The 9,761-nt window shown below is 39.2% G+C and overlaps 1 pseudogene; it reads left to right on the plus strand.

Moving 5' to 3' along the window:
- The window catches only part of LOC148436190 (uncharacterized), a 41,317-nt pseudogene extending 32,944 nt beyond the window's left edge, over positions 1 to 8,373 (plus strand).
- Positions 8,374 to 9,761: the final 1,388 nt, after the last annotated feature.

A 9,761-nucleotide genomic window follows, 5' to 3' on the forward strand; every position in this document is an offset into this window, starting at 1 on the left:
TTTCATATGATATCCCTACTTCTAAGGAACATCCCATGTCCAACGCTCTGAGTATTACGCATATCACATTGTTCTTAATATTTATAATGTAACGTATATCGCTGTCTAAAAATCAGATTTCCTGCAGTCATATATAATTACCACATGACCTGTTTACCTAAAGGGAAACAATTATTTAGACATCCTAACATCTGTGGCATCTTAAATTATCCATTTTTACCTTTATTACAGACTTCGCCGACCTGCGATTCAGTCTTTTTCAACCATTCTGCTTACTAGTATATATAGAATGATTATTATAGGACTCATTGCAAACCTGCTATATGATCCAATTAATCATACCCTGCTTAGCAATACATCGCCAGATTCTAAGCTTCACACCGGTGTCACATATATATCTGTTGCAGAACTAAATAAATGGGTTAAACATAAATACCTCTCTTTGCGAGTTCCTTAATCTATTTACAGAAATCCATATCTATCTGAGTTATGACTAGTATACAGGGTCAGACTGGACCATAGGGGTACAGGAAGCCTCCGGTGGGCCCCACTGTTCCAGTCTGACACTGCTGGTGTATTACTTTTTCCTGTCTGTATTGGTGGAAATGAAGTCCTCAATCCTTACTAGATTGGAGAATTTATCTTACAGATCTGAGATCACCCAGCGAGAGTAGCTAATTCACGCCATTCACAGATTCTCAGTGCGCGCTTCTCTGCTCTAAATTCTTACCGCGTCGCCAAAATGCAGTACCCGCTCAGACAACTATTAAAGACATGCTTCTGTAGGAAGTAATGGTTAGAATTAAAACAACAGAATGCCATACATCATAGTAGGGATGTGCAGGCTCGGATAGGTTCGAGTTTGCACGTGGAGTTCGGATTTTTCCCTCCAAAAAAACGGAACTCAGAAAGAGGCAAAACGTCATCTTGCATGGACGAACATCATCATTCCTGGACAAACGTCATCTTGCATGGACGAACATCATCATTCCTGGACAAACGTCATCTTGCAAGGACGAACATCATCATTCCTGGACAAAAGTCCAGGAATGATGATGTTCGTCCATGCAAGATGACGTTTTGCCTCTTTCTGAGTTCCGTTTTTTTGGAGGGAAAAATCCGAACTCCACGTGCAAACTCGAACCTATCCGAGCCTGCACATCCCTACATCATAGGCAATAATTGCTTTACCGTTATTATGGGACACGTCAAAAATATCCATGACATCTCAGATATTCATCTTATATCTTTTTGAACCTTGCTAACCTTTCCATACAGTTTTCTTACGTATCCTGTCCTATGCCACTAGACCCCAGACACCGGGTCGTCATCGCTTTATGCTCTATGCATGTATAGCGACCAAAGCTTCATGTGAGCTAAACATGCAAGCTTTCACAGGGCTAATACCGCCCTTATATTCCTTGACAAAACACATCAAGTCCCTGATTATCTTAAACAATGTATTATGCATATTACGCAAACCTTCAAATCATAACTCAGTTATAACTGCAAGATTATATGTGGTTTACATGCGATCTAATACACAGATAATACAGTATAGCACACCACATGTTATAACCTACTCAAAAGTGAATTTCTTAACCTGAAATAAATCTATAAACTGTTGTATTGCAAGGATTTTTCAGAAGTACATACAAACTGCACACAGAAATCATGTGTACAGCACAAATTTCTCAAAACTTCTGTATTGCAGCCATGTGTGTGTTCAGTAATGTCATATTACACAGATCCCTGTTTTCTGAGATTGTGTATAAACCTCCCCCCCTTTTGTTCAAAATTAGACATTGAGAACAACAGAGGATAATAAATGCAAATCATAATTTACATTGGTGCTGAATTCTAACTCCTGTATAAATCATGATTATTCTACCAAACATCATAAAATTTGCCAATTGTAATGTATGTTTGTGACATTATCAGAACACACAACAGTGGAACAATCCTGCAATACATTGCAGTACAATAGGTAAAATACTTTTACCATCACTAAGATGAATTTCCAATTTACGTTCATTTGCTTCAAATATATGAAAAATTTGTGTTTTCTGTGATTAATTATGAATTCTCCAGTACTATAAAACATGCGCTGTACATGTGCCAATGTGTAATGTGTGACCTTAATGCACAAGTTTCACTGCAGATATGCTGCAGGGTGAATAAATGGAATGATATACTGTGAATGTATGTGTGAGAAGTGTGCATGCGTGTGTGTATGTATGGGGGAATATATGATATTCTGTATGTATATTTTAAGGGATATAAATGTTTTCCTGCACTTCCGGCAGATTAATAATATCTATAAATAAATTGTGGATTGCAATCTATCAGAGAAAACAATTATTTGTGTATATATTTGCATGTGTGAGTTGTGTGCTTTGTGTTGTTATGTGTGGGGGATGGTGGAGCCTCGTGGTAATGCAGCCATGATGTTGTAAAGAGATCTATTGTACAATGTTTGAGTGTGTTTATTTTTGTAGTGTGTTATTGCAGATATGATCTATGCAGCACAGAAAGGGTTAATATACAGGGTACCTTGAATATCCAGGAGTCACCATTGCTTAGGGTCTGCTGTTCAGTGTAACTTCAGGCCTTGCAATCCTGCAAAATACGCTTGTTGGAAAGAGAAACTGTTACATATATTGTGCAACCATTCAAAAATAAAACAAACATACTGTGAGAATTATAATTAAATCAGGCATCGCTGGATTGCCATTCTACAAGTGGCATCCTGTGTACAAACAAAAAATAAACAAACCTAACAAAAAAAAATGTGGGTACTCTCTGCCTTTTTTAATTGTGGGAATTAAAATTGTAAAAAGCAGCAATGATAAGTTACCACCATTATAAACAGACCTGTTCGGGGCGCTAATGATGATTTCCACAATTTTAAAAGCAGACTTGTTCGGGCGCCATTGATAAGGGGTGGTTTTTCTTTTCTTTTCTCGTTGTACACACAGGCCATTGCCAGCTTGTTTAATCCCAATATATCTGAAGCAAATTATTCTATTTTTCATATAATAACTATCAGGTTATAAGTAACATAAATATATGAACTTCGCAAAGTGTTAACCAGAATTATATACCTTTTAAATCATTTGGATAATTTCCTTTCATAAAGATAATGATGCACACAAAGTGTTATAAGTAAAATGTTTTATATTCTTCCAATCAATCTTCATAAAATCAATGCTTGTTAAAATACAATATAGACGAGAGAGAAAGATATATATATATATATATATATATATATATATATATGATTATATGATTGCCGAGTGTGTGAGTGGGGGTTGTTGGGACCCTTTGTCCTATTGTTCAAACCGCATGGTCTCTGAACACAAACTCCATTATGAGAACTCACATTGAAGACTCCCATTAGCCATAGTTAATTAAATATGCAAGCTGAATATCATATGCCAACACATCAGGCAAACACTGCACCATTTAATATTCCAACATGTACAACACAAACTGATTCCAATATACAACAATACCATCCTACAACAGACCTCATCCAGTACCCACTAGACCGTGGGGAGGGGGAAGGGCCGAAGCACATGCTCTTCCTTTGTTTGCAAGCCTCATGATCCCTAGGCAAACTCCATTATGAAAACTCACATTGAAAACTCCCATAATACACTCCATTTTGAAAGTAAGAAAACTTGTGAATGTTGTAACTTCTGTAAATCATATATCCATTGATGATCATAATTATAATATCTATAACAACCTATTTGTACTATACAACACCAAAACTGGGTAGAATTATAACTATGATCACGAGACTAGTAATTCACAACTTCCATTGAATCAAGCACATGATTCAATGGGGAAACATGGAGCACATGGAATTTCCTTTGTTCACACCACATGGGGGTAGCCATCTTTAAATGCCCAAACTATGATAATATATAACTTCACAATACTATCACAATATGGCTAGCAATCTGCAACTCCCATGGAACCACAACCACTAGCTGATATCAAACAAATATATATCTACAGATTGCAATATTTTACACAATTTCCATCTTAATCTTAACTACACAATGATACAGTCAGACCACAAGAATACAACACATGGGAAGGAAGGGGGAAAGAAGAAACTTAATATATATATATCACAGCCAGCCATATATGTAAAACTGAACCCAAATCACTGCAAACTTTTACATATTGTCTACTACAGATTAACACAAACTAAGGCATAACCAAAGCATTACAGCTTGATAACCTGGCCGCTAACAAAGATTCTACTATGAACCACAATATTAATCACTACAAACTATTTATATAAGCTATAAACAGATTAAATCAAACTAGTTACAAATACCTATATAGGCTAACCACTGTACAGTTTACTTAGCCATTTCCAGGTGTATTTAGATCCATCTTGGCAGTCTTCTGGGGAGAAGTCTGCTGTCCTTCGTATCTCTCTACAAGTGTGTGTCCTTGCAAGCATGTGTCCCAGCGTGAATGCTATCCTGTGTCTCTCTCACCTGTGAGGTGTGGTCAGAAAGGGAATATCATATTGGTCAACTGGAACTACTGTTCCTTTAAACTTGGGCTATTGTTCTAAGCTTTCCTGTGTGAGGCTTCAAGAGGAAAAAGTCTCTTGTTGGGGGTATGTTGTGGAGTTGAACACCTTAACAAATGCTAATTAGATTGTAGTATCATTTAGCCATCTCTATTGATATGCTGAAATAACCAGTTCTGTGTAAACTTGTTTGGTTCCTGACTATCTCTGGAATATGTGAATTACACATATATATATATTTGATTCTAATTGTATAAGGAATTATTATTATTGATTTTAATATACACACTAACATTGACTGTCATGTATTGTACAGGGGAGAGCGGGTATGGGGGCCCCTATGTACACATCACCTGATAATCACATATATACAATGTACTCAGTCACTGTGTGTCTCCTACAGATGGACCCAGTAACAGAAATACCCCAGAAAGATGTCCCTGTCCTCTTTATTCACAGGACTGTACAGAGGAGAATCATAGGACCCCACAGGAGCATCAGGTAGATGGGATTTAGGGTCTCTCCAAATACTAACGTGACTGTCATTACATGTTCTGTAGGGAATCTGTGTGTGTATTATACACTGATATTTTAATGTTTAGTCTCCAATGAAATTAAACTTGATTATTTTATGGGTCATTTAGAGTGAAGATCTTGCCAATATGAAGGCAGAAGATATAGAGGGAGAAGAAGAGATGTATGTGACTGATATGAAGGCAGAAGATATAGAGGGAGGAGAAGAGATGTATGTGACTGATATGAAGGCAGAAGATATAGAGGGAGAAGAAGAGATGTATGTGACTGATATGAAGGTAGAAGATATCGAGGGAGAAGAAGAGACGTATGTGAGGGGTGATCAGCAGTGTAAGGAGGAGGAAATCCCTACAGATATCAGCACAGGTGAGTAATAAACACTACAGAAAAGAGTCACATTCTCCTTGCTCAATCACTACAGGAATCTTTTTATCCTACACCCTCATCTGTCAGTACAGACTAATGAGGGCAATTTTTCTACCCAGTGGGGGAGACCGAAACCACCCGCCCCTATTATACTCCTGCTCTCCCCCTCACATCATGTTACTTTGAGTTACAGAGCAGAGATATGACCAGTCTCCTCCCCACACTCTCTATTGTATATCATATACTGAGATGAAGATACAGAAAATGTGAGGACACAGCAGGATACAGCTAGTATGACCTGTGTGTGATATAATGTATAGACCATGCCTGGACTCTGTTACACATACTGAGATGGAGATATGGAGAGTGTGAGGACACAGCAGGATACAGCTAGTATGACCTGTGTGTGATATAATGTATAGACCATGCCTGCTCTCTGTTACACATACTGAGATGAGATACGGAGAGTGTGAGGACACAGCAGGATGCAGCTAGTATGACCTGTGTGTGATATAATGTATAGACCATGCCTGCACTCTGTTACACATACTGAGATGAGATACGGAGAGTGTGAGGACACAGCATGGTACAGCTAGTATGACCTGTGTGTGATATAATGTATAGACCATGCCTGCACTCTGTTACACATACTGAGATGGAGATATGGAGAGTGTGAGGACACAGCAGGGGTGCAGCTAGTATGACCTGTGTGTGATATAATGTATAGACCATGCCTACACTCTGTTACACATACTGAGATAGAGATCAAGAGAGTGTGAGGACACAGCAGGGTGCAGCTAGTATGTCCTGTGTGTGATATAATGTATAGACCATGCCTGCACTCTGTTACACATACTGAGATGGAGATATGGAGAGTTTGAGGACACAGCAGGGTGCAGCTAGTATGACCTGTGTGTGATATAATGTATAGACCATGCCTGCACTCTGTTACACATACTGAGATGAAGATCCAGAGGTTTGGTACATCTCCCCCTTTGTATTTTTTAGTGACTACTCCCCGGCTAGTGTTACTCCTACACCCTAAACCTCATGACAAAAAACCGCAAATACATGATGAAGTAATTGGCTGCCATTCAATATAGCGCAATGTTTTTGAGGGTGCGATGAGAAATCCAACAAAAGTCCCGACCGTGTGGCTGTTTGCCAGCTTAGCACAGCACTAACAGCCTCACAGCCTGCACTTTAGCTGGAGAATGCCGGTTCTCATGACTAAACACCCAGGTTAAGTCATGAGAACCAGCATTCTCCGACTTAACACAGCACCAAATTGAATTGCTTCAGGAGCCCCCACAATCATGGCCACTGACTGTAGGGAGATGGAGTACAGCCGGGCATGTCTTATTATAGTTACACAGTATATGGTATAGCTCTGCAGTGGTGCTAATTTCCATATAATTATTCTTTTCCCACCAGATGGATAGAGCAGGAGGAGACATCTCATATTATTTCCAGATTGTGACCTAGATGGTAACTTCTCACAGGACTTTCCAGGAGAAAAAGCCATTATCCCCAGTATACATCCAGCATCTCACAGTGCAGATATATCATCTGATCCCTCTAACCATGAGGAATGCTCCCCTGATAATCCAAGTAGTGTTACACACAGCTCAGATGACACAGGTGATAAACCATTGTCATGTTCTGAATGTGGGAAAGGTTTTACCAAGCAGATCAGGCTTTCTATACATCAGAAGAGAGTTCACGCAGCTGAGAGGCCTTTTCTATGTTCTGAGTGTGGATAATTTTTTATGGTGAAAGGAGCTCTTACTAGACATACAAAGATTCACACAGGTGAGAGGCCATATTCATGTTCTGACTGTGGGAAATGTTTTATACTGAGAGGAGCTCTTACTAGACATATAAAGATTCACACAGGTGAGAGACCATATTCATGTTCTGAATGTGGGAAATGTTTTCTACAGCAGGGAACACTTGATATACACCAGAGACGTCACACAGGTGAAAAACCATTTCCATGTTCTGAGTGTGGGAAATGTTTTACACACAAATCAGTTCTTGTTACACATCAGAGACGTCACACAGGTGAGAAATCATTTCCATGTTCTGAATGTGGGAAATGCTTTAAAGAGAAATCGTATCTTGTTAGACATCAGAGAAGGCACACAGGTGAGGGGCCATTTTCATGCTCTGTGTGTGGGAAATGCTTTACACAGAAATCAGATCTTCTTACACATCAGAGAAGTCACACAGGTGAGAAACCATTTCCATGTTCTGAATGTGGGAAATGTTTTACACACAAATCAGTTCTTGTTACACATCAGAGAATTCACACAGGTGAGAAACTACTTCCATGTTCTGAGTGTGTGAAATGCTTTAAAGAGAAATCGGCTCTTGTTAGACATCAAAGATGTCACACAGGTGAGAAACCATTTTCATGCTCTGTGTGTGGGAAGTGTTTTACACAGAAATCATATCTAGTTACACATCAGAGACATCACACAGGTGAGAGGCCATTTCCATGTTCTAAGTGTGGGAAATGTTTAAAACAGAAATCAGATCTAATAACACATCAGAGACGTCACACAGGTGAGAAACCATTTCAATGTCCTGAGTGTGGTAAATGTTTTGCACAGAAATCAGAACTTGTTAAACATCAGAGACGTCACACAGGTGGGAAACCATTTTCATGTTCTGAGTGTGGGAAGTGTTTTACACAGAAATCATATCTAGTTACACATCAGAGACATCACACAGGTGAGAGGCCATTTCCATGTCTTCAGTGTTAGAAATGTTTTACACAGAAATCACATCTTGTTACACATCAGAGAAGTCATACAGGTGAGAAACCATTTCCATGTTCGGAGTGTGGGAAATGTTTTACAAAGAAATGTGCTCTTTTTAGTCATCAAAAACATCACACTGGAGAAAAATAATGTGTATGAGCATCCAGAAATATTAGGAAACTGCAGCGGTAATTGCACTACTGTAATTTTGTTGAAAATTTTCAAACAAGCATAAATACAATGTTAGCCTAGATTGCTGTCCCTGCTTGATGAAGGGTAAATGACATTGGCATTATCACACTATGGGCCTGATTCAGCAGCAGCGGCAAATGTAGCTGCAGTCTCTTACAGATCTCAGGTGCTAATATATTCTAATGCCTGCCGAGGTACAGCCACCATAACCACGCCCACTGCTGCCTTCTTATTACCGTCTAATAACACACTACTGTGTAATCATCGGTACCATGGATGCACATCAAGCACTTACATCAGGTCTGACCAGCCGCAAACACTGCAGCTCTCCTGACACGCAGAGAGGTCTCATGCTGCAGCGGCCATCACTATGGCTAATTTATACACACCCATGACATGGTGATCACACGGACAGACACGCCCATGACATGGCGATCACACGGACAGACACGCCTGCAGTTTTCTGTCCACCCCCTTTTACCTCCCCAAACGCTGTCACTCTGCCACTATGTGATGTATTCCTCTGTGCGTCCGTAATCGTAATGTGATCGCTGTGTGTGCGTAGTGTGACTTATACGCAGGTGTGATGGGAAACATTCGCTCTATCTGTGAAACTATCGTCATTGTGTCCTCTGCTGAATCAGCCCCTATATACTAATATATTACACTTTATTATATATCCACACGTCCACACGGATGTCACCAACATAGGGCTCCAACACGTTCCTCATGTAATGGCTTTCAGTTTCCTTATTCTATCAGATCAGAGGTTCCCACATTCCGCTATTACAGGCCGAGTATTAAGGAAATTATGCTTGAGCACAGGTCACTTAGTGCCTGTCAGTTTGATTTAACCATTTGGACTCAAGCATGGATATAATTAAACCCTGGCCTGTAATGGCAGAGTATGGGAGGCTCTGTATTAGATTATTGTGTTATTGGCCTATTTGTGCAATAACAAGACCACAGCATGTAATATAGGGACATAACTAATCTGTCACCATGGCCATTTACAGATTGTCCTCAGTATGTCCTGCACTGTCACCTCCCAAAGTGATAACACCACCAGTAATGTGCAGTCAGGAGATGGAGATTATTTGGTAGTGACAGAAAGGACAATACTAGCTTTGTTATAATATGAAGCAAAAAAGAGAGAGAGTATATGATATTGTGCACTATAAGGATTCTTATTCCGTTTATTCTTCTGTCAATAAGTATTAAAATATATCCATCTTTATTTATTATATCATTAAAAATGTGTTCAAGAAAAAAGGAAAGGTGAAATATTGGTTATAATTATAGATCGTGCTTGTAGTTAGAATGTGAAATAATAAGAAAGAAATAGA

The sequence above is a fragment of the Taudactylus pleione genome, unplaced genomic scaffold (assembly GCF_031769625.1).
Source record: "Taudactylus pleione unplaced genomic scaffold, aTauple2 ptg001919l, whole genome shotgun sequence".
NCBI classification, from domain to species: Eukaryota; Metazoa; Chordata; class Amphibia; order Anura; family Myobatrachidae; genus Taudactylus; species Taudactylus pleione.